This window comes from Ambystoma mexicanum, chromosome 8 (assembly GCF_040938575.1).
Source record: "Ambystoma mexicanum isolate Mex_15411 chromosome 8, UKY_AmexF1_1, whole genome shotgun sequence".
Lineage (NCBI taxonomy): Eukaryota > Metazoa > Chordata > Amphibia > Caudata > Ambystomatidae > Ambystoma > Ambystoma mexicanum.
This window is the reverse complement of record NC_090929.1, coordinates 1296014139-1296039416: the sequence shown is the minus strand read 5'-3', so window position 1 is coordinate 1296039416 and position 25278 is coordinate 1296014139.

The window sequence follows — 25278 nt, the reverse complement described above, 5'->3', positions numbered from 1 at the left end:
GCAAGGAAAATTTAAGATGATCCTTAGTAGATCTGCGTACCCCCTCTTCGTTACCTGTCCTACACTTCTCTCCCTGCTCCCCTTACAATCTCTCGCACTCAGTACTCATGTGCCCGTCTTGAACCGAAAGTCTCCGAAACTGGGTCCGTCCAGGCAGTGTCGCCGTCAGCTCAACAGTCAGCCCCGGCTCCGGCGAGCGGTACTCAAAGGGGATTTTTCAACCGGGATCCCGTACCCTCTCTCTATTGAGTGCGCACTTCTTAGTGTACCGGTCGCCGTTGGCGGGCAGCCTCCCGGAGCCGGCTCACCGTGCGTATCCCTTTTCGACCGGAGATTCTCGTGCCAAAAGGGGACGGTAATGTTAGGTTGGGAAATAATAATAATAATAAAAATCACGCTTTCGGGGTCACCACTGAAGGCAAGCGTCCCCAAACAGCACGATCCTTCCCGCAATGAGAGACAATGAAGGACTCTCCCAAAATGGGAATAAGGCCAAGACAGAGTGCGGGTGAGCGTAAATGGGAGTTTATCAATCAGAATAGGGCATGCAAAGAACTCTGCAAACTTCGAGAGCGCTCTGTCGGACAATAGCAAAGACAGGCGTTTATATTTACAAAAAACGTCATAAGAACCTACACACTATAGGGGGCACAAGTTCAATGGGTTTGGGTGGCGACGACTAACTATAGGTGCTGCTGCGATGTGGTTGGCTTTGGCTGGAAGACGTCACTGGTCAGCCTCGTGGGTTGGGCTGGGCCTGGCAGGTCGGCTGAGTTCATCCGGACGGTGTTGTTGTGCCATTGTGGCCAGTGTCAGAGATGAATGTCTTTTCCTGACTTGGTTGCCCTATGCCATGCACACCGCAGTCATTCAGTCATTTCAATATTATTCTCTTTAGTAAATCTTCCAATAGGTTATACTACAGGTTAATGCAACACAGGAGGAATGTACCTTGTGAGGGGTCTGGAGGTAATACGTCAGGACATGGTTACCAGTGTCCTGTTGACCGGGGCCATAGGTCGAGGGGCTAAGCTTCGGGGCCTGGGACGGGCGGTACAGGTATTTCTGCCTTGTTAGAAGTTGTTATGGATGTTCCTCTGTGTGTTGTCAAAGTGTTGGGTGTCCTGATTGCACAGGGCCATAAGTCTGAGATGATCCGGTGGGTTGTGGGGTTTACGAGGGGGCGCGTGTGTTCAGGCAGAGGTTTACTGCTGAGCTGTAAATAATGCAGGTGGCGGGCCGCAGCCTTGGGTGCTACAGAGGGGATTACAACTCTTTGAAGCGGCTCCAGTCTGGTTGGGGGAGGTAAAGCAGTGCGGCGCGGTCTCTGCTCTCATGGCTTGGCAGCCTTCGCAGGGTGGGAGGGGGAATAGCCTTGCACGTATTTCACAAAGGTATCTCCCTCGTGTGTTGCCGATTTTAGGTAAAGACATCACAAACATTTGAACACTCTATAATACTTATTCAAATCAATACAAAACATGCATTTAAACTGTGCTGGATGTGTCTCGATTATACCCAGTCTGAGCACCTTATTCATACATTATGTTTTAACAACTACAGTATTTAGTTATATGCATATATATATTTGCAATAAGTGAGGTAGAATTAGGATTGGTGGAGCACATAGAAAGTAACCCGCCACTGTTCGCGACGGTGGTGGCACATGTGGGGCCTAGACATGCACACATGACAAGCGCCTTCTTGTGCATCCTTCACATAAGCCCTCTGTATGGTTACATTCGTCTTCTCGTGTCCTCTAGCAGCATTAGTTCAGTTATGGCGCAAGCCCATAGAGTGTAAGTTTCCCAGTGATACACGTAACAAATAGATCCCTGGTGCGTTCCTTTATTATTAGCATCCAACTGCAATGGTGTGGGCTCGCCATCGCTTATATCATGGAAGCATGTTTTCTTACGTTTATACATTTTACAGGCTTTTGTAATATAAGGGATTTTGTGGAAGAAAGCATACTTTGCGAGTGGTCTTGACATTAATATATAAAGACTGTCTGCCATCTGATGACCATTTTACTGTTCTTTTCATTTCCCAGGCCTGCTGGCCGGGTCATGCTGGGAGCGATGATACACTGCGGGAGGTGAACTGATACAATGTTAGTGTATTACGCTAGCTCATGTCCGTCTTGTTCGTGGGAACGTGCTCGCAGCGGATCTGCCAGGGTGCTTCGGCGACAGGGATGACTGAGTCTCTCCAAGGGTGGGAGCCGCGCTACAGTGCGCTGAGCTCACACCATCTTTACCAGACAAAATGGTTTCTGGGCCTAGCTAAATTTTAATACGTGTGGGCAATCAATACGTGTGGGCAATGTCTCCAGCGGGTGAACCCTCCACCACCTGGGCCCGGGTGGCATGAGGGTACGCCCAATGAGCCATAGCCCTCACCTGGGGAGAAAACGCAGGCGAGGGGGGTCTCCTGGACCAGTCCTCCCCTACACTATCCACACTAACTCCACCCCCTCACACCCACCTCTCTCTCTCTCTACACCCACACACCCACTCTACCTCCACTGTCTCTACATCCACACACACACCCTACCTCCACTCTCTACCCCCACCTAGCCATCCTACCTCCACTCTCTCTATCCCACCGAACCATCCTACTGACACTCTCTTTACCTCCACCGACCCGACCTCCTCTCTCTCTGAGCCCACGCATTCACCCTACCTCCACTCTCTCTGCCCAAACACACTCACCCTACATTAAATTCCTTACCCTCACCCACCCACCCACCCTACTTTCACTCTCTCTGCCCTCACCCACCTTACCCCCACCCACATTACCCTGGCTCTCTCTTTCACCAACCACCCACCCACGTCCACTCTCTCCCAACCAAACTACCTCCACTCTCTCTACCTCCACCCACCCTACCCACTCTCTCCACCCCAAACCACCCACCCTACCTCTACTCTCTGCCCAATCCACCCACCCTACCTCCACTCTCTCTACCACATCCACCCACCCTATCACCACTCTCTCTGGTCCCACCTACCATATCTGCACTCTCTTTACCCCCACTCACCCAATCCCCACTGTCTCTACCCTCACCCACCAAATCCACATTATCGCTACTCCATTGCACCCACCCTACCCCACCCTATCTACCACTACTCACCCACCCTCCCCCCTCACTAGTCCCACCCACCCTCCCTACCTCCACTCTCTTGACCCCATCCACCCATGCTACTGCAAATCTATCTACCGCCACCCACCCATCCTACCCCCACTATCTCTACCCCAACCCACCCACCCAACACCCAGTCTCTAAACCCCCATCCACCTTACCCCCACTCGCTCTATCCCCAGCCACCCTATCCCTACTCTCTAGACAACCCACCCCCCACTCCCTACCCCCACTCACTCTACCCCCACTCTCTCTACCATAACTCACCCTTTCCCAACTCTATACACCACTCGTTCTCTGCACCCACCACCCTACCGCCACTCTCTACCCCATCTCCTATCCCCACTCTCTACACCCCCTCCCACCCACCCCCGCTCTCTCTAGCCCCACAAACCCACTCTACCTCCACGCTCTCTACCTCCGCCCACACACACACACACTACCTTGACTCTCTACCCCCACCTACCCACCTTACCTCCACTCTCTCATCCCACCCACCCTACCAACACTTTCTTTACCTCCATCCACCCTACCTCCACTCTCTCTGAGCCCACCCATTCACTCTACCTCCACTCTGTCTGCCCAAACACACTCACCCTTCATTCAACTCCTTACCAAAACTCATCCACCCTACCTTCACTGTCTCTAACCTCACCCACCTTGCTTCCACTGTCTACCCCCACCCACATTACCCCGTCTCTCTCTCTCTTTTGCCAACCACCCACCCAAGCTCCACTCTCTCCCATCCACACTGTCTCCACTCTCTCTACCGAACCCACTGACCCTACCTCTACTCTCTCTACCTCATCCACCAACCAGACCAACACTCTCTTGAGTCCCACCCACCCTACCTCCATTGTCTCTAACCCATCCACCCTGCCCCCACTGTCTCTATCTACATCCACCCTACCCCAACTCTCTGTACCCCACCAACCTTCCCCACTCTCTCTAGCACCACCCACTTCTCTCTCACCCCACCTTCTCTACCCCCACTCACCCAACTCTCTTTTACAGTCTCGAAATGTGCCCTTTCTACAGTGGGTCGTTGGTTGCTATATAAGAAGGGGCATGGCAAGTAGGCGTATTCAGCAGGCAGGAGGCTTGCTCCACAATTAAAAATATGCTACATGTCATGGCACTGCATATGCCTCTGTCAGGGGACATGACTGCAGAGGACCACTCATCCCTCTTTCAAGGTCGATAAACTAAGTAAGTAAATAGTGAAATAATAACAGCTTGATGAAGGATTCCTATTGCTTCTCTGCACTAAGTGCGTAGAAGTAGTAGGAATCCATCATGAAATGCTACATAAAAACATACCAATAATCATTCTAGAAGCAATATATATATATATGCCATTTTATAGGGAGCTATTTTTACAATGTTGGCGTGATGTGCGAGCAACATTAATTTGGCAGGAAGGCTGTCATTACTGGATGCAAAACATAATAAAGTGGCAAGAGTCATTCGATTAGACACTTTTAAAATCTGGTTGTAGCAGGCTAATGTGCTAGAGATGTAAAAATCAAGATGTATTAACGCACTCCATTTTTATTTTATTAAACTTTATTTATGATTTTCATATAAACATCCACTACACACTTTACAACAGTTTCACTTGAGGAACTCGTTTAGTGGGAGCGAAGCACATTGGGGGAATTTGACGCGGCTGCTGCCGGATGTGGGACCATAGGGTAATTGTAGAGGGTTCTCAGTTTATTCCCTGCGCCCATGTTACTTGGCTGCATCTGCTCGGATCCTTCCCCAGCAGCCCAACAACTGGGGATTAGAGGCAATCATCCGTCGCGTTTAGGGAACTGGAATGCAGTTCTGCACCAGGCGTTCCAGAGGGACATGGTAACTTGGGCACAATCCATCACCCAGAATATGCCACAAGAGAGTGGACCAGAATATAGAAATAAACAGGGGAATGCAGGCCGACCAGGATTTCCAAAACCCAAACTGGAAAAAATTATACACCAAGCATGAGCGATTGCAAAATGCTGTGGAACCTTTATATAGACAAATTCAAAATGGTGCTACACTACAAAGGCACCTTAATGACCTCTCAGTTGTAGACTACACGGTAGGAGCAACCATTGTGGAAGAGCCAATAAGTGAAGAGATGTTTGAGAGGACATTAGATAATTACTGGGCCAATCCAATCCCAGTGAGGAAAACCAAGGAACCTACGAGGTGAGCAATCAGAGTCCATTGCACCATATCACCACATGTATAAAAGTGGCTCGGAAACTACAGTCTGAGTCTTGGGCATGGAGGAAACAGATATCACTGCTGATGCTTCCTAGATACAAGGTGAGGCTACTGCAATGAGGACTCATGGAAGGACAGCTAGCTGGAGGAAGGCGGCCTGGAAGGAGAGGAGAGAGGTGCTAAGCCATTCAAGCCCTGGAAGAGGAAGGCTGACCTGAAGTCTGGGGCAACTGCAAAGCAAAACCCTGAGGCTTTCTACCTGTGGACTCTATGGAAGGTAAAAAACATTCAGGTCCATGGCAGGAGGATGCAAGGGATAGGAGAGAGGCCTACTGTGAATCCTGCTTCAAAGGGCCTGTGACACAAGCCTAAAGTGGGCTCTTAATACAGAGGAATACAAACCCTGATACATGGGGAAACTTGAGTTCTGTAACGCAAGACCTAGGAAAGAAGTCCGTTGTGAGTTTTGCAACATGGGGCCTACGAAAATATGCCTGTTGTGAATGTTGCTACTCATGTCCTAGTGATAGGTTTATTTCTCATTAAAATAGGGATGGATTTGGAAAGGTATTGTAATGGAGGGGTGGAAACCCCCAGCCTTGAGCAGAACGAACATGCCAGAAAATCACATACCCAATAACGGAAGAGTCAAGGTAATTGATAAAGAGCTGTTTATGAACAATCCAGATACAATTTCTCCACGTTCTTTTCTTTTTGCAACAGTTTAAGAATACAAAATACGTCACAGCTGATGTCTCATTTCAATCTTGGTTACAAAAAAATAGGAAGGTGGGATTGGTTAGGGGAATCGTCACCATATGTACTGTATAGATGTTAGTTTCCACATTGGCTTTGTCTGATGGCTTCACCTGAGGCCACCCCTAAATTGATTACAGATAAAAAGACATCATCACAAGAACAACTTTTGGCTCTGCAACAGTTACAAGAAGGCATCATTTGAGATGGTTGGCATATGCTTTGTCAACCTTGACTACTTGGCAGCTCATCAGCACAAGAGCAACAATGGTTGTAGGTGGGCGGCATCAAGGTGCTGATTTTCCCAATTAATAAGACACCATCTGTGGTTTCCTAGGTCACAAGCCTGGACTTTAGCTTTGAACTTGGCTTTGACTGGTATCTTTGTTCTGATAATATGAGGGGAGTGTAGGCCTCAGTCTATCTGTATTTGCAGTTAATGTATAGCTACTGTTCTCCAACTATAAGTCACGTGTGAGGAGAACACATTATTGAATTTTCCTGCTCGACTTATACTAGGATTTTAGACAATGCAGGTGTCTTTACCCTTTCTGTGCACTAGAGAATTGTTCGAGCTACTTTTCTTCCACTATTACCTCATAATTAATGGGCATCTGGCTTTCAAGGGCTGTTTGTTTCTTTACTTAATCCAATAATAATGTGCCTTATGCTTATGAACTAGTATCTTCTGTTTTCTTTGATGCCATTCCAAACCTACCTTTTCCACAGAAACCTTGGCAGGAGTTGTGCAGCTGTTGTCTGGACTGCTTGGATCTCTATATTTTTATGCTGAGCCGAACCTCCCTGCAGCTTCGAGGATTCTTTGATGCTTCTCATTCATTTGAACGTGACTGCGTAGTCTATTTTATCCAAAATGGCCACTCGTTAATATTGCATTTCTACATTAAGCAAGCTTTGCACGTATCTCAGTTGCCTTGCATTTTGGCATATACATTGTTTATGATATGTTTTCTAGTGTCTATTGGTGCGAGTAACATTTTTCATGTCTAAATGCACATTTTGAGCTAGTGTCAGTGTATCCTCATGGTGAGTGAATATTTGCTTTGTGTCTAGTGCATCTACGTGTGTCAGTTTCGGCAGTGATGTCACTTGCTCTCATCATCTTTGATTATCATGTTCATGTCTGCTAGAGCTTGAAAATCCATCTTGTCTTCGATAGCTCCGGGGTAAGGTTGGTAGGGTTGTCTTAGTGAATAGCGGCTCTTGTACTTGCGGTATGGCAGCAGGGAAGGGGCAGATGCCATAAACGATACACTCCTTTTGTCCCTATGATGTAGAGGCGAGAGAGCGTCTGATGCTATTAAAGATGCATTCATTTGCCTCTCGACATTCCCCCTCTGGTCGAGCCCTCGCCCACATCTCTTGGCAGGCCCTCTCTCCAGTGGGGTTCCTTGGGGTCCATATCTTGGTCACCTCCTTCAGCTCACTGAAATGTTTTATATATTCATCCACATTCTAGGTCATATAGCAGCACTCATTCATCTGGTTTGCAGAATACCTAACGTCCCAGGTAATTATGAGGGTCTCAGAGATAACAAATTGATGTGTGTGGAGGGATGATAACATTTTGTCATAAATCCAAATGAGGTAGATCATTGGCTTTGGTGCACTCATGTATCTTTGTGTCCAAGTGTATCACTATTTTCATCCCTACCGCCTTTTATAGCAGTCTTCTTACATTGAAGTATATCTATTCTCAAGATACAGAATCCTAACAGTACTAACACTAGTATGACTATCAATATTTTGAATGCATTAGCCAGTTGAGGAAATACCTGTTTTGAATAGTCATGAGCCTTATTACTCTCGGCTCTTCCTTCATAGCATTAAAGCCTTTAACTGTTGTGTTAATTGGTTGTAGCAACCAATTAGCATGTGCGTTGGTTTGCACCTTGGCAATAATAGAGGCAAAGAACATTTCTGTCCTGCTAAACAATCTATGCTCATATGGTATTTCATCTAATGCCTCTTCCATTTTGTCAGAGCTATAGTTTCTACTTCATTTAGCTCATTTGAGGTTTAGGAATCTTTTCTTTCTCATGTTCTTATTCATTTTAAGGAACTCTGCATTGTGTACATCACTTTCGGGCACTATGAAGGTGGGTATGCTTATCAGCACTATGGAACACAGCCCCCTCCAATTTGGGGGCAACTTCATATATGCTCTGGACCCACAAGACCTATAGTGGTCCATCAATATGGCAGTGCCTATTTTCATGCTGGGCATATCAACAATGCATTTGCACCCTTGGTTTTCCCCTATTTTCACAGGACCGATATTTCGGAAGCATAATATTGCATTTTTCATGGGAATTATGGAGAGGGAGCTTGCTTCAACCTCTACCCATGTGAGCAGCTTGGAATATTTGGTCCATTCTTCGAGACATTTATCATTTGCATTCCATACTACTTCTACTGGTACTGACAAGAGCGCTTGTGCCTTACACCCCTCTCTTCATCCCAGCCGGCTGAAGGGTATAAGTGTCCATATCTTAGTAACTGTGGTCTCTACCAGCATTCTGACAGCCCTTCTATCTCTTTCGCTACAACATTTGGACATTGCAACAACTTTTGATCTACTGTTGCAGAATCTTCTTTATTTGTGCTGTCTAAAATGTATTGTATAATTGTATTTTTCATCTTTGGGTCATCCACCATAGCCTTTGTTTTTATGTAATTATCTGCGTAGGGGTACGTGTCTTTCAACATCCATCATAAAGTGGGCCATCTTCCCTCAACCTGTTCCCATAGCAATGCAGAGTGCTAAATAGGTATGGCAATGTGCATCATGTGCAGGTACCTCTGTAGCCACAAATGTCCTGAAAGCGCTCATGAGTAGGGAATGAAAGAACACACATAGCAGCTCTCATCAGATGTCCCTCTTCCCAGCTCGCTCATGTGCTGATACCAAATATTATTAGTCACTTGGGCTGAGTCAGCCACATAGGCATTTATCTATCGGAAGTTATTATCAGCATTTCTTTTTACATTTTTCATCTGCTTAGTAGAAATAGAGAAAGGTTGGGTTATTACCTCATCCAGCATGGGACTAGGGGTCACATTAGTATACAAAGGCTTGGGTACATTAAAGAGGACAAATTCTCCTAATGCAAAAAGAATAAAGAAGTAGAGGCAGCAGAAAGTGAAAAATGCAGCTACAATCATTGCTGCTAGTGTGTCCATGTTTTGTTAGGGGCACGTGCGTTAGGCATTCTGAGTGCCAAAAGCTTATTTTTAGCTACATTAAAAATATCAATTTTCGTGCTTTTCAGTGGATAGTTTCATGTTGTTTTCAAACTATTACTACCTATCAGACAAACATCACAATTATATCTTCAAAAATTCTTACTTGCTTTAAAAGCACAGTCGCTATCTACTATATAAGAAAGAATTGCAAACAGTATCACTCTAAATGGCAAAATTGAGTATTTGTATCCTTCTCCTCTGAAAACATGTGTGTCTTATTTTTTATTTATTCAGGTAAAAGTTCTTGAGGGAGAAAGTTCACTCGATCTGGTTATTTATTTGTGTACGAAAGGACGGTTTATTATTTTTCTCCATCTGCTGGTTGCTGCCTGCTTCTTGTGACTGATCGTGTCTGCACCCGTGTCACCTCTTATACATCTTCAACTTCAGGTACTGGCAGCAGGGGGTCTCATCTTTGTAAAGTTTGACGTCACTGAGGTGAAGCTTGGCCCTCCTACTCTCTACCCTGACAGCTGCCACAGTCACTTCCTCCACAATGTAAGGGCACTTAAACCTAGACTCGGTATAGGGTGGGGGGCTCCAGGAAGATCTGTATATTGAACTGTTGGCTGTCCTCATTCTTCTTTGACCTCTCCTGCTGATCTGAAAGATGTTGAGACATAAAAGCGACACTCGCCATCATAGCAGCCAGGTATTCATTCATTTCAGAACCGAGAACAGCAGCAGTATTATGGGCATCAGTTTGTGCTCCAGTAGGAGGAGCAAGAGGTATAGGCATACAGCATCCCGTCACCAGTTCATGAGGAGTCTGGTGTTTGTATGAGCTGGGCTATCTGCGTAATGCAAATAGGGCTAAGGGTAGGCAATGGGGTCATCCTTTTTTCAGGGTAGTTTTTAATTTGACTATTCTCTCTTTGAGAAGGCTGTTGAGGCACTCGAAAATCCTGTTTGTCTGTGGGTGATAAGTGGAGGAAAATCTATGCTTAATACCCAGTTGGATTGCGAGGTGCTCAAATAATTAATTTACAAAAAGTGGCCCATTGTTAGACCGAAGGTCTTTGCACACTACCCATATCAGGAAGAACTCATGTGCAAGGAATTTTGCAGCACATGTGGCATCAGGACATGTGCACAGACTTGCTTCGATCCATCGGGAGAAAGGACATACAACTACCAGCATGTATCTGTCGCCATTATAACTTTGGAGCATATCTACATAATCGATATGCAAATGCTGGACTGTCCAGTAGGATAAGGTATTGTCCCTCTAACTGTTCACAGCGTGCGCCCTGCCATGAACATTTGGCAAACCATGCAATTTTCAATGATGTTGAGTACAAACCAGTCTTTAGATATCAGAGCTCCAAGACTCTCTCATGTTGTGTGTGCTGGGTAGTCAAGTTGGTCTAATGCTACTTTAAGTAAAGAGAGGAATAATCAGTTTTCTGGGGATGTCCTGCCACCACATTGCATCAGTGGGGCAAAATGGGCACCCCTACGTTTCCATAAATCCTGCTCATCTGATGGCACAAGCGTTCTTTCATTACCATGCTCCGCACTCGCATGTGCTTATTATATGGGGTCTAAAATATAGATATTTGGTGAAAATATGCTGCATTTTTGGCCTCTGTGTCGGCAGCTTCATTGCTGCAGGAAATGAAATCTCCTCCTCTAGTGTGCGCTATGCACTTCACCATGGCGATGGCCGATGGGAGCTGTAGTGCACCTATGACCCCATCCAAAAGAGGCGTATGCTGCACTGGCCTGCTGTCTGCACGTAGGAAGCCCTGCCTTTGTCAACGTGACAGTCCTGAGTGTACTGTTGATGTCACATAGGCAGAGTCAGAATACAGTGTTATTTTCTCATCTTCATGTGTTTCAAGGGCTACAATAAGCACTACTAATTCTGCTGCTTGAGCTGAGAAATGTAAAGGCAATCTTGCACTCGTCACTACGTCAAAGTTGCCTTTCAGTTTTAATTTTACCCCTGAGGTCCCCATGTCTCTCACCTAAATTTTGGTCAATTGACGAGGAACCATAAATGAAGAGGTTTTCCCCCCATCTGAGGGCATTTTCTCTAACATGGGGTATATCGTCATAATATTCAGTGTACTTGGTGCAGTCATGCACATGATCTCCTTCCTCCACTAGCTCTGCTATGAACGTTGCTGGATTCACTACTTTACATCTGACAATCTTGATTGCTGGGTTTGAGATGAACACATTGTACACAGATGCTCACGTCATACCCAGATGCTCTGTGTGTGGTCAATGTGCTTTTGGGCTTCTCAAGAATGGCGAACAGGGCATGCTCCATGTATAACGTTACTACACAGCCCATCATGATATTGGCCGATTTCTCAATTGCAAAGGCTGGTGCCATCAACAATGATTGTTTGCAGGGATAATGGCCCCTCATTTCTGGATCTAGGATCCCGCTGTACTATGCTAGTGGTTTGTGTCCTATGGTAGTCTTTTGTGTGAGCACTGTTGTCATTACTACCCTATTTGAATGCAAGAATAAGAACAATTCTGCCTTGTAATCAGGAATCCCTAGAATGGGTGCTGTGCATATTGCCTCTTTTAGCTCATTGAATGCTTCTGTCATTTTGCCTGTCCAGTCTGTTACTGTCCTCTTCCTGGGTGTCCTTAAGTCCTTTTAAGAGGGGTCTGATGTATTTACTATAGTCAAAGACCCATGCCCTGCTGTAATTGCAAAGGCCCAGAAATTGTTGATTCTCGCTCACTGTCTTTGGCTGAGGTGTTTTCATGATAGCTTCTTCTCTTTCAGGTGTCACTTTTCTGCCCTCTTGAGCTATCAACTGCCGATATACAAGACCTCCCCCTGGCAATATTGTAAATTCCCTTTGTCTACCTTGTACCCATTGTCTGTCAAGACTGTCATCAACTGTATTCATCCGTTTCTGTACTGTTCTTCTGTTTCACTGCACACCAAAATGTTATCTACGTACTGAATCACTACACTATCAAGGTGCGTGCTTCCCAGGTCCATCTGGAGCATCCTGTTGAATATTGATGGGGAGTCATAGTACCCTTGGGGCAAACAAGCGTGTTTCCACCCCTGGTTTCTGTATTAAAATGAGGTGAAGTCCTGTGAGTCTTCAATGGAGGGGGATTGAAAATAGTGCATTCTTTAAATATATCACTGGATCGGGATGGGATGGGATGTTGCACAATAGTGTGGCTGGATTCGGGACCAATGGAAATTCTGCTTCAACAATATTGTTTAGGGTGTAAGTCCTGAATAAATCTACACAACCCCCCCATTAATATTTTTCTCTGGATACACCGCTGTATCAGATGGGGACTCTGATGGCATTAGTATTCCCTGTTATACTAACATGGAATTTGTCTCATAAATACCCTAATCTGCTTCTTTTGACATGGGGTATTGCTTTACACTTGACAAGATAGCTCCTGGCTTCAACCTGATTTTAACTGCACATACTCCATTAAGCAAGCCAACGTTACAGGAACTACTGGTCCGCAGTGTACTTGGTACCTGTGCTAAATCTTCTATTAAAAAAAAGACAGTGGGCTTCATTACAAGTTTTCCGGTTTTAGGCAGAAACCTGTGCAGTTCCCTCTGGGACCACTGCAAAAGATTTAGGACCAGAGGTGGTTGGCAGTAAACCCAATTGGTAGCAGTCTGTACCACCCAGATTTACCTGGTAGCTGTGGCTGAGCAGTCAGACTTCTCTCAAGAAGAGTTAGGCAGTATACAGAGTATTCACAATAGGTCAATAGAAACCATGTTTACACCATGGTGGATGGCGGATTTACCGCCCCATTCCAAGGTGAGTGGGGCGGTAAATCCTCATTTCCCATTTTACCCTTCCCCATTCCCATTTTTGCCCCATAGGGCATAAAGGGAGTGGGGAAGGCGCTAATTACGCCACCGTAAATTACGGTGGCGTAATTAGCACCATGGTCCCTTAGCGCCATGGATTTTAACGCCTGCAAAAAGCAGGCGTTAAACTCACCATGGTGCAAAGGGACCTCGGAATCAGGTGTTAAGGGTCGGCGCCGTTTACGGCACCGTTAACCCCTTAACGCCTAATTCGTAATGAGGCCCATACACTCCCTTCAACGATTATTAGACAAGTCTTAAGTAAAGCAACACTTATTTTCAGACAGCGATGAGCGCTTAATGAAGATGGCACTCAAATCAATCGGTTTAAGAGGGAGAGAAAGGCAGAGCAAAGATAGAAACAGATCCCAACACTTTCAGACGAACACAGTAGGAGAGAAAGGCAGGTTAAAACCATAAAGTCAAAGTCAACAAGGCCGGACCCACTTTAGGAGGCTCCGGTCGAAATGTGTCCAAGGTCACACGGTTGAAAGTGCCCAAAAGTCTCGCACAAGGTTCAGAAAGAGTTGGACCAACAGAAAGGGACCAGTTAGATGGTCAAGGCGGCCAGCCCAGTCCAGAAGGTTAAGGGATTTTTGTTACCTTGTAGCAATCTTTAGAAAGGGAGGCCTGGCGGACACGGTACCTTAATATGGTGAGAACGCTCCAGCGGGGGCAGTTGTTCCTGGCAGCGTGTGCAAGTCAGTGCTTCGTCCGGGGGTAGAGAGGATCTCGTTGGGTAGGAAAACAGGAGTCCGTTGCACTGCCAGGGAAGAAACCAGCCGCGGAGTTCTCAATAAAAAGGAGCAGTCCTTTTATTCGCGGTCCAGTGGTAAGTGGCTATCCGGTTGCTAGGGTGCTTGGCACGGGCAATTCAACCACAAGACGTCCTGGGATAAAATAAAAGAAGGTAATCTGGTTGTGCCCACAGTCAAGGGAAGAAGACTCTCCAGCAGGGAGATCTCCTCTGTCATTGGGAAGTGGTGAGTCGGTTCAGCAGGACTCCACCGGTGGTGTCGTCGTAGCAGGTCGGCTCAGCTTCTCCTTCGTCAGATTTTCAGGTCCAGTGGCGACTTCTGAAGTTCCAGTCCCAAAAGCCCTGCTTTTATGCAAGAAACCCCCCTTCATTCAGCCTATCTGTCAATCAAACATGTTAAGTGGTGAGCCGGCCGGCTCACCACTTGGGCCAATCACACAAGAGTGCGACTTTAGTTGCCAAGGCAACTCAGTCCAGGTGCCTAAACCCCCACCCACACCCCCTGTGGTACCCAGACAGAGTGGCACCACTTTGGAGGGCTTCTGTGTAGAAGCCCGCCAAAAGTGGAACAAAGGGCTCGACCTTTGGTTTGGAGTTACAGAGGCGAACACAAACGCCATTTTAAAAACGAGTTTTGGCAGAAAATACCAACTGGTGAATTAATATTAAATAAATAAACCGGCGGTATGTTAGAGGCTATGTAAAAAAGTATTAGCCTCGAACAATGGGAAAATGCCATAGAGATATTTTTGCGGTTGAATATAAAAAGTAGTATCCACTGCCACCAGCCAAAACTCAACGAGGGGGGATGGGACAGTGCCCCCTTCGAACAACAGACCCAGGGGCTATCGAATTGCCCCTACCAGTACGTTCACAATATGATGGTTTGTACTGGTTCTGTTAGTAATTTGGGACTAGTAAAGCCAATGGTGACTTTACATGCCCTGGGAGACAGTAGTCAGTCCCAGGGTATGGAGTCTATGGTGGGGGGTCACTATGACACCCCGGTGTTACTGCACAGAGGGTGCTGTGTAACACATGTAGGAAAAACACACGAGACCCTATGGAGTAAAAGACCCCATAGCCCATAAAACACATTAACATTCAAAGGAACACCACAACTCATGTCCAAGAGTGGTAGAAAAAGAGTCTCACTCTTGGCAGGAGAAAAAAACAAACTCCAGAAATCCAGCAAAGCTGCTGGGGGACTCACTAGGTTAGGAAATTCAGCCTAAACAGAGAATTCTCCCTTACATCCGGTCCGGAAACAATGGTGCTGGTAAGCTTACCAGCACCGTTGCTTCTGGACTGGCAAACTACACGTTCTGCGGGGCGGCACCCACCCGCAGACTTTGACAGAGGCATTGGCACTGTTGCGCACAGTGCCAGAGCTTCCGTCCTCCCCATTCCCATTGAGTCCTTTGGGAATCAAATGGGAATGAGGAGTTACAAATGCAGCCGCCTGACTTACCGGACCGCCAGGGCTGAAATGCCCCGGTTACTCCGGCAAGTCAGGCGGCGGTAAATCATCATAAGTCCAGTGGCAGCCTGCTGGTTTTACTAGCACGGCTACTGCCGGACTCGTAATAGTGTCTTTTTTTTTATAAATGCCATTCCCTGTGGCACTTCCCTGCTCTTAATTTTCATCCAATATGTGAGGCTTATGAAGAATACGACCTCATCTCTGAAAATCTTCTTATCTGTCATGTCAGTCAATCTGTGTCCTTCGTCTAGAGCTATCACTACTTTCCATGCTTTCCCTTTGACATCAGTCCTGTGTATAATCAACCTCTCTTCTCTCAGTATAACCACTTCTTATTCTAGTGGGAACACATGTCCTTCCTTCTCATCCAGAAAGCCATGCTACTAAGAGGTGTAACCCATACTGAAATACTTTGGGATCCATGGGCACGACCTGCTGGGCTTTCTGACCATGTACAGTTGATATAAATTCTTGTGCATTGATATAATGGTTCCCTGGAGTGGAGGACACTATCCCCTGGTGAGTAAATGATATGGTCTTATTAAGCTTGCTCATCATGTCCCTCTCCATTATGTTGACTGGCATCTGGCAGAAGTATAACAGTGGCATGGAAAGGTCATGTTCTCCTATAGTAATAGGCAAATTGTCAGTAAAAGCAACCAAATTCGTAGCCCCAGAGAAACCTTGTGGGTATAGGTTCATCCCTGTCCCAGTGAAAGGTTTCACTCCCACTATGGTCACACTCCCTATTATGGGTGTCGGTGTCTTTGCTCCTGCACTTAAGTTCTAGGTGGCCATGGTATTCTGTTGTACCAGTGCTTGCTTTTGCATCTGCATTTGCTGTGTCTGTATGGGTACTCGCTGTGCTTACATTGGTGGCTGTTGTACTTGCATCAGTGCCTGTTGTGCTTGCATCAGTGCCTGTTGTACAGGTTGTATTTGTGGCCCATATGTCTGATACAGTGTGTGATCTTTGTGCATAATATCCAGCTGGCTCCGCACTGTATGGTGGAGGATATGCTGTCCCCCCTCTTGGGTCTTGCCAGTTCTGTTGCATCCCTTCCATGCTTCTACATCTTTGAGTGATGTGTCCCATTTTCCCACATGTCCAACACTACTGAGTTGGTCCTCCAAATCTGGGCTGTCCCCCATGAAACCCTCCTCCTTGTAGAGCTTGAAATCTAAACCCACTTCCTCTTGGTGCAACCCCTCTTCCTCGTGGCTGATAATTGTATTCTCCCCTTCCTGCAAATTTCCTTTGGGCCATTGGCTGTACCTGCTGTGTGTCTTATGTAACCACTCACTCTCCACTTGTCAACACAGCTCCTTCAACCGAAAACCTGGACAGCTTGTTCTGAACTTTTTTTGCTTCTTCTAGCTTTCTCTCCTCATGCTTCTTTCTGGCCTTCTCTTGCAATAATCGCCAAGGGTGAATCTCTGGCGATGGCTTTGTGACCGTTCCCACCAGTTTTTTTCAATTGCCTCTGCACTGGCTCGGGTAACCCCTAATACAATATGTGATAGAAAATATCTATACTTTTATCCCACGGTTCTCGACTCTCAAGACACCATCCCTCTTGAATCTCTGGAATATAAGCAACAGTGTCTTCGTCATAACGCATCTTGCACATCATAATCGCACTCATGTCTGGCATATAGGGATATTGCACTCTGAGCGCTCTCCATACATCTCCCCAATGGTGGCAGCCAGCATTTAGAGTGGTCACTATCTCTTCCTTATCACACTGTCTGTTTTTTCTGTCTTTGATTCTCTTCTTCAATCTCTGTTAATTGTGCCTGCAGTTCGCAGCGCTCCTTATACTCATCACACACAGACATTGGCTTTTGATTTTTTTATTTGGCTCCATTTATATAATCTTCACTGGTGTATGCAGGGTATGCATGTACAGGGTTAGTATACCCTGTCACTTCTTTTAATTCTTTCAGTGAGCAAAATCCCTGTCCTTCATCGGGCGGATCAGTGTTCTAGAGAGGAATAGGAGGATCTGAGCGTACCGTCCCCTCTCCTTCATGCTTATTAAGCATCCACTCGGTCAGTGGTTGGTTTATCCTCCACCTCATCCCCAAAGATCTCCCAAATGACTAACCTCTTCTGTAGCTTCTTTCCTTTATATGCAGCATGTAAAAGTGTTGTCATGTGTTGCAGCATTGATGTAGAGAGAGTGCCCTCCTGGGGCCAGGCCATAAACATTTTGCCTGCTGTGCCCTGAACCCATTGAGCATTATATTTGTATTTTTTAGTTTTATATCTTGGAAGAGATTTGCCTAAATACACAAGGGGAGTGTCTCCCATGATCGCACATCACTCTCATGACTGCCAATACTTATCGGACCTCAATAAACCTCTAAATGTTACTATCTCTTCACTTCTCCATCGCAATCTCCTGTGAACAATCCTTTCCTTTCTTTTCAACACTTTCTATGCCTCTTTCCAAGCCTCTTGGCTACAACAACTGTTTGGGCACGCACCATAAATATCGCCCAGGACTCTGCCCTTTGAGTCCAAACTAAAGCTCCATGTTCTCTACGTTATAAACCAAAATCCACAAAGCCTTGTTTTTACATCTTAAAGGAATAGTGTGCTCAGTTATATTATTGTCCAGAGGGTTTGGGCATGTGTTTTTAAGCATACGTTGATCGATCGTACAAACATTTCCTATGCACCTTACCGTAGTTTTCCTCTTTTGTACACATGTGAAATCAGGCAGCAGGGCGTGGCCATCTTGTGATAATCTTATCTGTTGCCGCATAGCCCAAGCAGGACTGCCCTGCCGGCACTAATTTATATGCCCCACCCCTCCCTGAGGCTGAGATCACCAAACCTAGTGATATTCTCTGCCATCTCCAGGACGTTACTGGGCAGTGTAGCGAAAGGCGCCCAGTCATCACCTACGTGACGTGACACAGAACCCGGAAATCAACACACATCATCTCACAACACAGCGCGTCCCAATTCAGAATATAAATCTATACTTTAAAAGGAAATAGTAAGACTGTACAATTTGTAACATACTTTTATTTCACAATAAACGCCCCACGAACATCCGGCGATTGCCATATTCAATCAAATGGGTAATTTTTTTCTTCGGTCTTGATCAGCACATGTTTATCGTGGGTCAGGTGGTGTTCCTTTTGGGTTAAAGAAGCGCTTTGGATGCACCGTGAATCACAAGGCTTGTGAATCAGCTTGGCACTAGGCCACCGTCAACAATGTTAGGTTGCTCCTAATCGCTGGTACCGCGTAAGAGCATATCGGGCCGTGTCGATCGTCCCAAAAAAGAGTCATTGATATCCAGCTATTGACATGTATCTGCAGCTGCCGGTTGAAAAACCTGTCAGTTGGTATCTGGAATCAATGACAATCGCAGAAAAGCAGGATGTTTCTGTTTTGAAAACATAACAGAAATGTTTCTCAGTAGCCGATCTTTATTACAATTTACCATTTTACACATTAATTCGTCCCCGTGTTAAAACTAACGATGAACACAGACGTGAAACAAAGGGAAAACAGAGAAAACAACGTGGAAAGTAGTCTACAGTTTGCTTTAGAGGATAGTGCTATGGAGTATGTTCAGCTTGAAATGGGATGCGGAAGCTGATGCTACAAATTGAGGAACATATAGACGGCATTTTAATGAAATATTAGTGTTGAACCTGGGGGAACCGAGTGGTGGTCTACATGCATCTCGATGCTGGATTGCCCATGTGCCCGGTAGTTGTACTTGCGTTTCATTGCAATATGCCACACAGAACAAACGAGTACAATGTAACCCAGCAATAAAGGTCGGCTAATGATAAGTTGACTCGTAACTCTATAAAATCGTCGAAAGTCAAACTTACATTACATTCGGCAGTTTCATTCTCTTGGCGTAACGCAGACCGTAACGCAGGCTCAGTTCAGATCAACGATTTTTCATAGAAATTACATGTTCCTTTGACCAGTTTTTAATTGGTGAACCTTATCATACACCCCTCCCTAAATTCAATTCCTTTCGGAATGGTCCCATTCGCTCAAGGTTGAAAAACAATTGAACTTTATATACTGTGTGCGATGCGTGAGCTTCCTCAGCTCGCAAGCCAAAATTCGAAGCTGGTGACCTTCACTCAGAATGAAGATACATTCTTAGTTTGCAACATCTTGTCTCGGCGCATCCATGAGAAAAGGACTTGTGAGGCACAGGCAGAAGAAGAAAAATGTGGGGGGTGTCAGTACTCGCTGTTTGCGGCTCTGCTGAGGGGTAGGGGAAACTTCCCAATGACAGAATGCGGCCTAGTCCAGTTGGAGTCGTGGGTACACAAAATGGAGTCCAAATGTGTCTAGCAACAGGCCCACTTCTGCTTTTGTCAGGGCCTTCTTCCCCATGGCAGCAGAAGGGCAAAGGAGGCGCCTCCCATGAGTGCAATAGCAGGATGTCACTTTTGCGTATAATGTATGGGGTCCAGGGGCTCAACTGACCCACTCCTTCTTTGCATTAGCAACGACCCCCAACACATGCCCCCATGAATATATTGGTCAGAGTGCTTCTATTTCTCACCAACAACCCACTTTGATGTGCTGTTTTGCTCACAATCAGTAGTTCTTGCATGCCGAGTATCTTATCTAGCCTAGGTCTCATCCCTTTTGTGGCACAAGTAGTTATTTAGCTATTTTGGCAACTGTTTGGTAAGGCAACTGCAGAACCCCAAAGTTGCTTTCATACTGTTATCCATCTGGCCCTCCCACGATCAGTGAAGGTCCCACAGTAGCTCGACGAAACTGGGAATTGTGAAAGCACGGCGTTACATTGTATGGCATTCGTAAAAATGGGACTTGTTGAAAAATAAAATTGACAAAGAGGATAGATTTCAAAGTACAAATTGGATGCTTTATTTGGACACTTCATAAAAACATTCTCGATCGAAAAAACAGATGGTAATCATTTGTACCGGGGAGTGAACTGTTCCACAAGCTCTGTTTTAGCTGAACAGGGCACGTTGGCAATGTTTTGTAGCAATTATGTGTCCTCTGAACAAAATCATTTGCGATTCCATGAGTATGTATCTCCAAGACAGTCATAATAAGATCTTTCACAAAATCGAATTCCATTTCCTCACATATTGGCTTGACCACCCATTTTTTGCTTCTTTTCATAAAGGCCATTGTGTAGCGAAGCATCCCTGAGTTTCCCGCAGTCCTCGATTGTTCAGGGCCTACATTCTCGTTATGCACTAATACCACAAGTAATGTCCTATATTTTATCCCGTCTATGCCAAAATGCAATCTCTTTGGTCTGTACTTTAGGCACATATTGTGGAATACCTCCAAATCTCTCATGTGACAGAATTCTGTGAGTCCCTTTAGATCTCTTGATAGAGTTTTATCAAACACAATCTTCTCAAGGGCTTTGTGTGGAGGTGAAGATGGAATCAAACACTTCTTCTACCATTCCTGCTCCGGTGACAAAGGGCCATGTGCACATTGGTGGAAATGTTGGTTTTCTGTCCAAGAGTGAACGTCGGAACAGTGGTGCATTAGTGACAACCATTTTTCTAGCAGAATTATCACAGACACATCACAAGTTTTGGAGCTCCACAAAAGATTTTTTTTCCCTGCAGTTGAGATTTTTTTATTGATGGATTTGACAACATGCCATACATCGAATTGATGACTAATATTTGGAAACTGCTCTCTCATTGTCTTGGCTATTGAAACATGTCTGTCCGTGATGAGGTCGATTTGCATTCCCCTCGATTGGAGATCTTCCAGTGATTTTATAAAACCAAGTCCCCCCATAGCCACTGAAGATTTACATTCGGACACCTTCACGACCACCGAACTCACCATTTTTTCTGTGTCCATGTCCTGAAAGTGGTATGTGGACTACTCTGCTGAAAATTCGGGGCTGTCACACTGTCCATCGGTAGCTAGCCTGATCCTTTTTTCAGAGAATGTACTTTGAATAGAAAATTGTTAAATTTTCCACGCTTCACTAACGGCAGGGAATAGATATTGATGTTGATATTTGTAGTACTACATTTTAGAAATTAAATGGAGTCACACAAATTGACAGAAACTGGACAACTCCATGAAACTAGAGCCACTGAAAAGTAAAGCAGCTACACACAGTAGATTCCCACCTGGCAGTTTCCCCAGCATTGGTTGTACGGACCATGAACATTTTTCATGGAGCATTTCACAGGTGGCATGTATTTTGAGGTTACTGCCTTGTGATACATGAGTCACATTCACCAATGGCTTCCCAACTACTTCCCCTCTCACTGAATGCACACATTTCAGCATCATTATAATCTCCATCTAGCTACTGTCGAATACTATGCATTTGGGCTCCTTCATTAGACTATCATCCTGCATTTTTGTTGTTTATGACTGAACTGCGGTTGACATATCAGCCAAACTGGACATATTGTAGTCAAGATCTTTGTCTAGTTCCTCGGTCAATTGTATTGATGCTTCAGTCTCTGTCATTTCAGCGTCTGTTACTTGAACATAAATCGGAGAAAACATCAATGTCGATTGGTTTTTGGGTGGCCCTTTTTTGGCGGGTGTCAATTGTGTCAAGTGGTCTGTGACTAATTCAAAAGCATCTTCATTACATTCAGTTTCATCTTCATCTGGTGGAGCAGTCGCATTGTAGCAATGTCCAACAACACTTTGCTTGTTTTCACCAGTCACATTAAATTCATTTTCTGGCCATTGGGCAGGAGCATCTCAAGTCTGCTTATTGATTTGAAGAGGCTGCGCCTCAAATAATAGTTGCTCCATGGTGAAATCAGTTTGGCAAGCAGCATCTTTGATTACTATAGCTGTCTGTGTCTGCATAGTTCGTAACTATCAGGCAACTAGAAGACAGGTTGGAAAAAGATGCTCAATGTAATTCAACAAACAGTATTGGACAAATTACATTTAAAAAAAGCATGTTATGAAGGCACCAGCACAATACACTATTTAAAATGAAATTGTTTTGTACATTACCATATCTTTCTTGCTTTTCTGTGAAACCTTCTACTTTGCTGTAACGACAGCAACAGCAAGCTGGTCCACTGACTCAGATCTGCGTGCCTCCTCTTTCATATCCCGATCATGTATACATCCCTAGAAAAGAGTATCCATTCAAAATAACTCATTCGTATTGGAAATCAAATTATTCAATCACACACATGGCTTACGCAGATACAATCGTACACTGTGTACGTAATTTAGTCAAAAAATACATTTCAAATTCCACCTGTTTGATGGCTAGTTTACTCGATCAAAGATGACTGTGCAAAGCACACTGATTGAAATGTTGCATTCAAGCTATTTGCAAAAACTACTCATTTATAATAATGTCAATGTCTAATAGTATCAGATCTAGGACCTACTTTCGTTCTTCAAGGGAACTGCTAGTACGCATACCTCTGGCTCTGGATCAACTATGAGGGATGATGTAATTGCAGTCGAAGCTTCATCATCTCCCTGTAACACAGTACTTGTTTTAGTAGGGATTAAAACATTGAAATTCAACACACTCAATGTAGGGAGGAGCTGTTGGCCACGGAACAAAATGGCCGCTTCCTTGTGAGCTCCAGCGAAATCCGAGGCCGTGATGCCTTTATGACCACATAAAAAGCCTGGTTCTGCAAATATATAACGCTGAACGTACATGAATGGTGTCAGACTGGACACGCAAAATCTGGTAGCGAAAGAGAGTGTTACTGCCGAGATACGAGCCCTCTTGCACACCACCCGTACTACGAAGCAGGATCGAGAGACGCGCCGGAGGAGAAGGGGAGGAGACCAGCCGCGAACAACGCTAGGAGCCGTGGGGAGAAGGAGGCCTCACGACATATGGGGTGAACTGCGGGCGCTCCGATTAGCGTTGAGCGCCTGCGGGCACCCTCACATACTCTAAACAGCAGCGTGAAGGGCCCAACACCCGGGTGGACCCATCAATACGAGCAACTGGCGAGGAAGAGATGAGGAGAAGCGCCGCGCTGAGGGGGCCCGAAACACTGTGCTACATTGTGCCCGCACCCCGGATGCATGGACAACGGGCGTCAGCGACACGCAGAAGCCAATGCAAATTGGCAGGGGGCCTGACTCCCCCAAAACCCATCCCCAACATTGAAGAGGGGCGTGCTGCCTGACCACTGAGGAGGCTCTCACCTCCGCACCCCACACCCGGCTAACGTCCCGAACTTGTTAATCCCCCCGGGCCACCCCAGCGCAATGAATGCATTAGGGGCCGGGAATCACCAACCCCCCCACTACAAGACAGTAAATCACTCGTAGGGGTGGCCGTCCAGGATCATCCACATACGGGCCACATGTGAAACTTCCAACAACGTGCAGGCGTGCGGCCTACTGCACAGGAGTGAGCCGGACTGCTTGGTGGAAGCGAGAGAGGAGAAATCACTGTGCGGGGTAACGCTACTCAAATGGACACGAGAAAAAAGGCAGTGAGGAAATAAGGCCTATACATCCAACAACGGCGGACCAGATGGGTGTCACCTGGCACTCTCACACTGCGAAGGAGAGGCGGCATTACTCATACCTCAGGAATCAAGAGACTGGTCGGGTGCGGAGAATCCCAGCACGGACCATAACCACGTAATCTCACCCACAGGGGGCAAAAACTGTGTACAGTTAAGAGGCGCCCAGATTAAGCGAGAAAGGGGACCTTGAAGCACTGGGAGAGCACACGCTTCATAAAAACACAGAGCAAGAGTGCACTTGGGTTGGGAAGGACTAAAACTCCGGTCTAATCAGGGGTAACACTAACCAACACAGGGTACAGGTGATAACGGCAGGAAGTACCCACGTACACCGATCCTTGAACACTCTAAACGAAATCAAAGCGGGAACCCTCATATACCCCCCAAAGGCAATCCACTTGTAAACACGGAACCCTCAGGGGGACCACACGATTATTCCACAGACACAAAATACGATGCCCAGAAGCCTTGGCCGAAAGAAAGGTAGAGGATCAATGGACAAATATACAACGCCAATTCAGAAAGATAAAAGCCTCGAAATGGAAGGAGGTACTCCCACACAAGAACGACAGACCGCTGCAGGGTCGATGATGGATGCTCAGGCAATCTTTCTGGCCATGCAGAAGGGCTTCTCGGCACTAAACGATAAATTGGACGGGATAACAGCTAATTTGACAAACATTAGAACACAACTAGAAAAAACAACATCTCGCATTACGGAAGCTGAAAAGAGGATTTCTAGCACAGAGGATGAACTTGCAACCTTGAAGACCACGATGGCAACAATGGCTATTGAAATGGGGACAGTGAAAACCAAGTGTGAAGATTTGGAGGCGAGATCCAGGCGCAACAATATTCGCATAGTGGGAGTACCGGAAGAAGCAATTAAAGGTTTGATGGAAAAGGCTATAGAAGATCTTTTGCGCAGCCTTCTAGGGGATCCTAGCTGGTCACCTATGTTTATTGTGGAACAAGCACACAGGTCACTAGCACCGAAACCGAAGCCTGGGGCATACCCTAGACCAATAATAGCTTGGCTGATGAATTATAGAGATAGAGGTTTGATCCTGAAAACAGCCAGAGAGAAACAAGAGCTACGATGGGAAGCGAACATTATACGCATCTTCCCAGACTTTACTTTAGCGGTACAACAAGAGAGGAAGCTTTTCACGGGGGTCAAGAAACTGTTATGGGAAAGACAAATACAATATGCCATGCTCTACCCGGCAAGGCTCAAAATCCAACATCAGAATAAAGTGTATTTCTTTACATTCCCTGAGGAAGCTGCAAACTTTGTCGAAACACACATCCCAGCTCCAGCGAGACGCCCA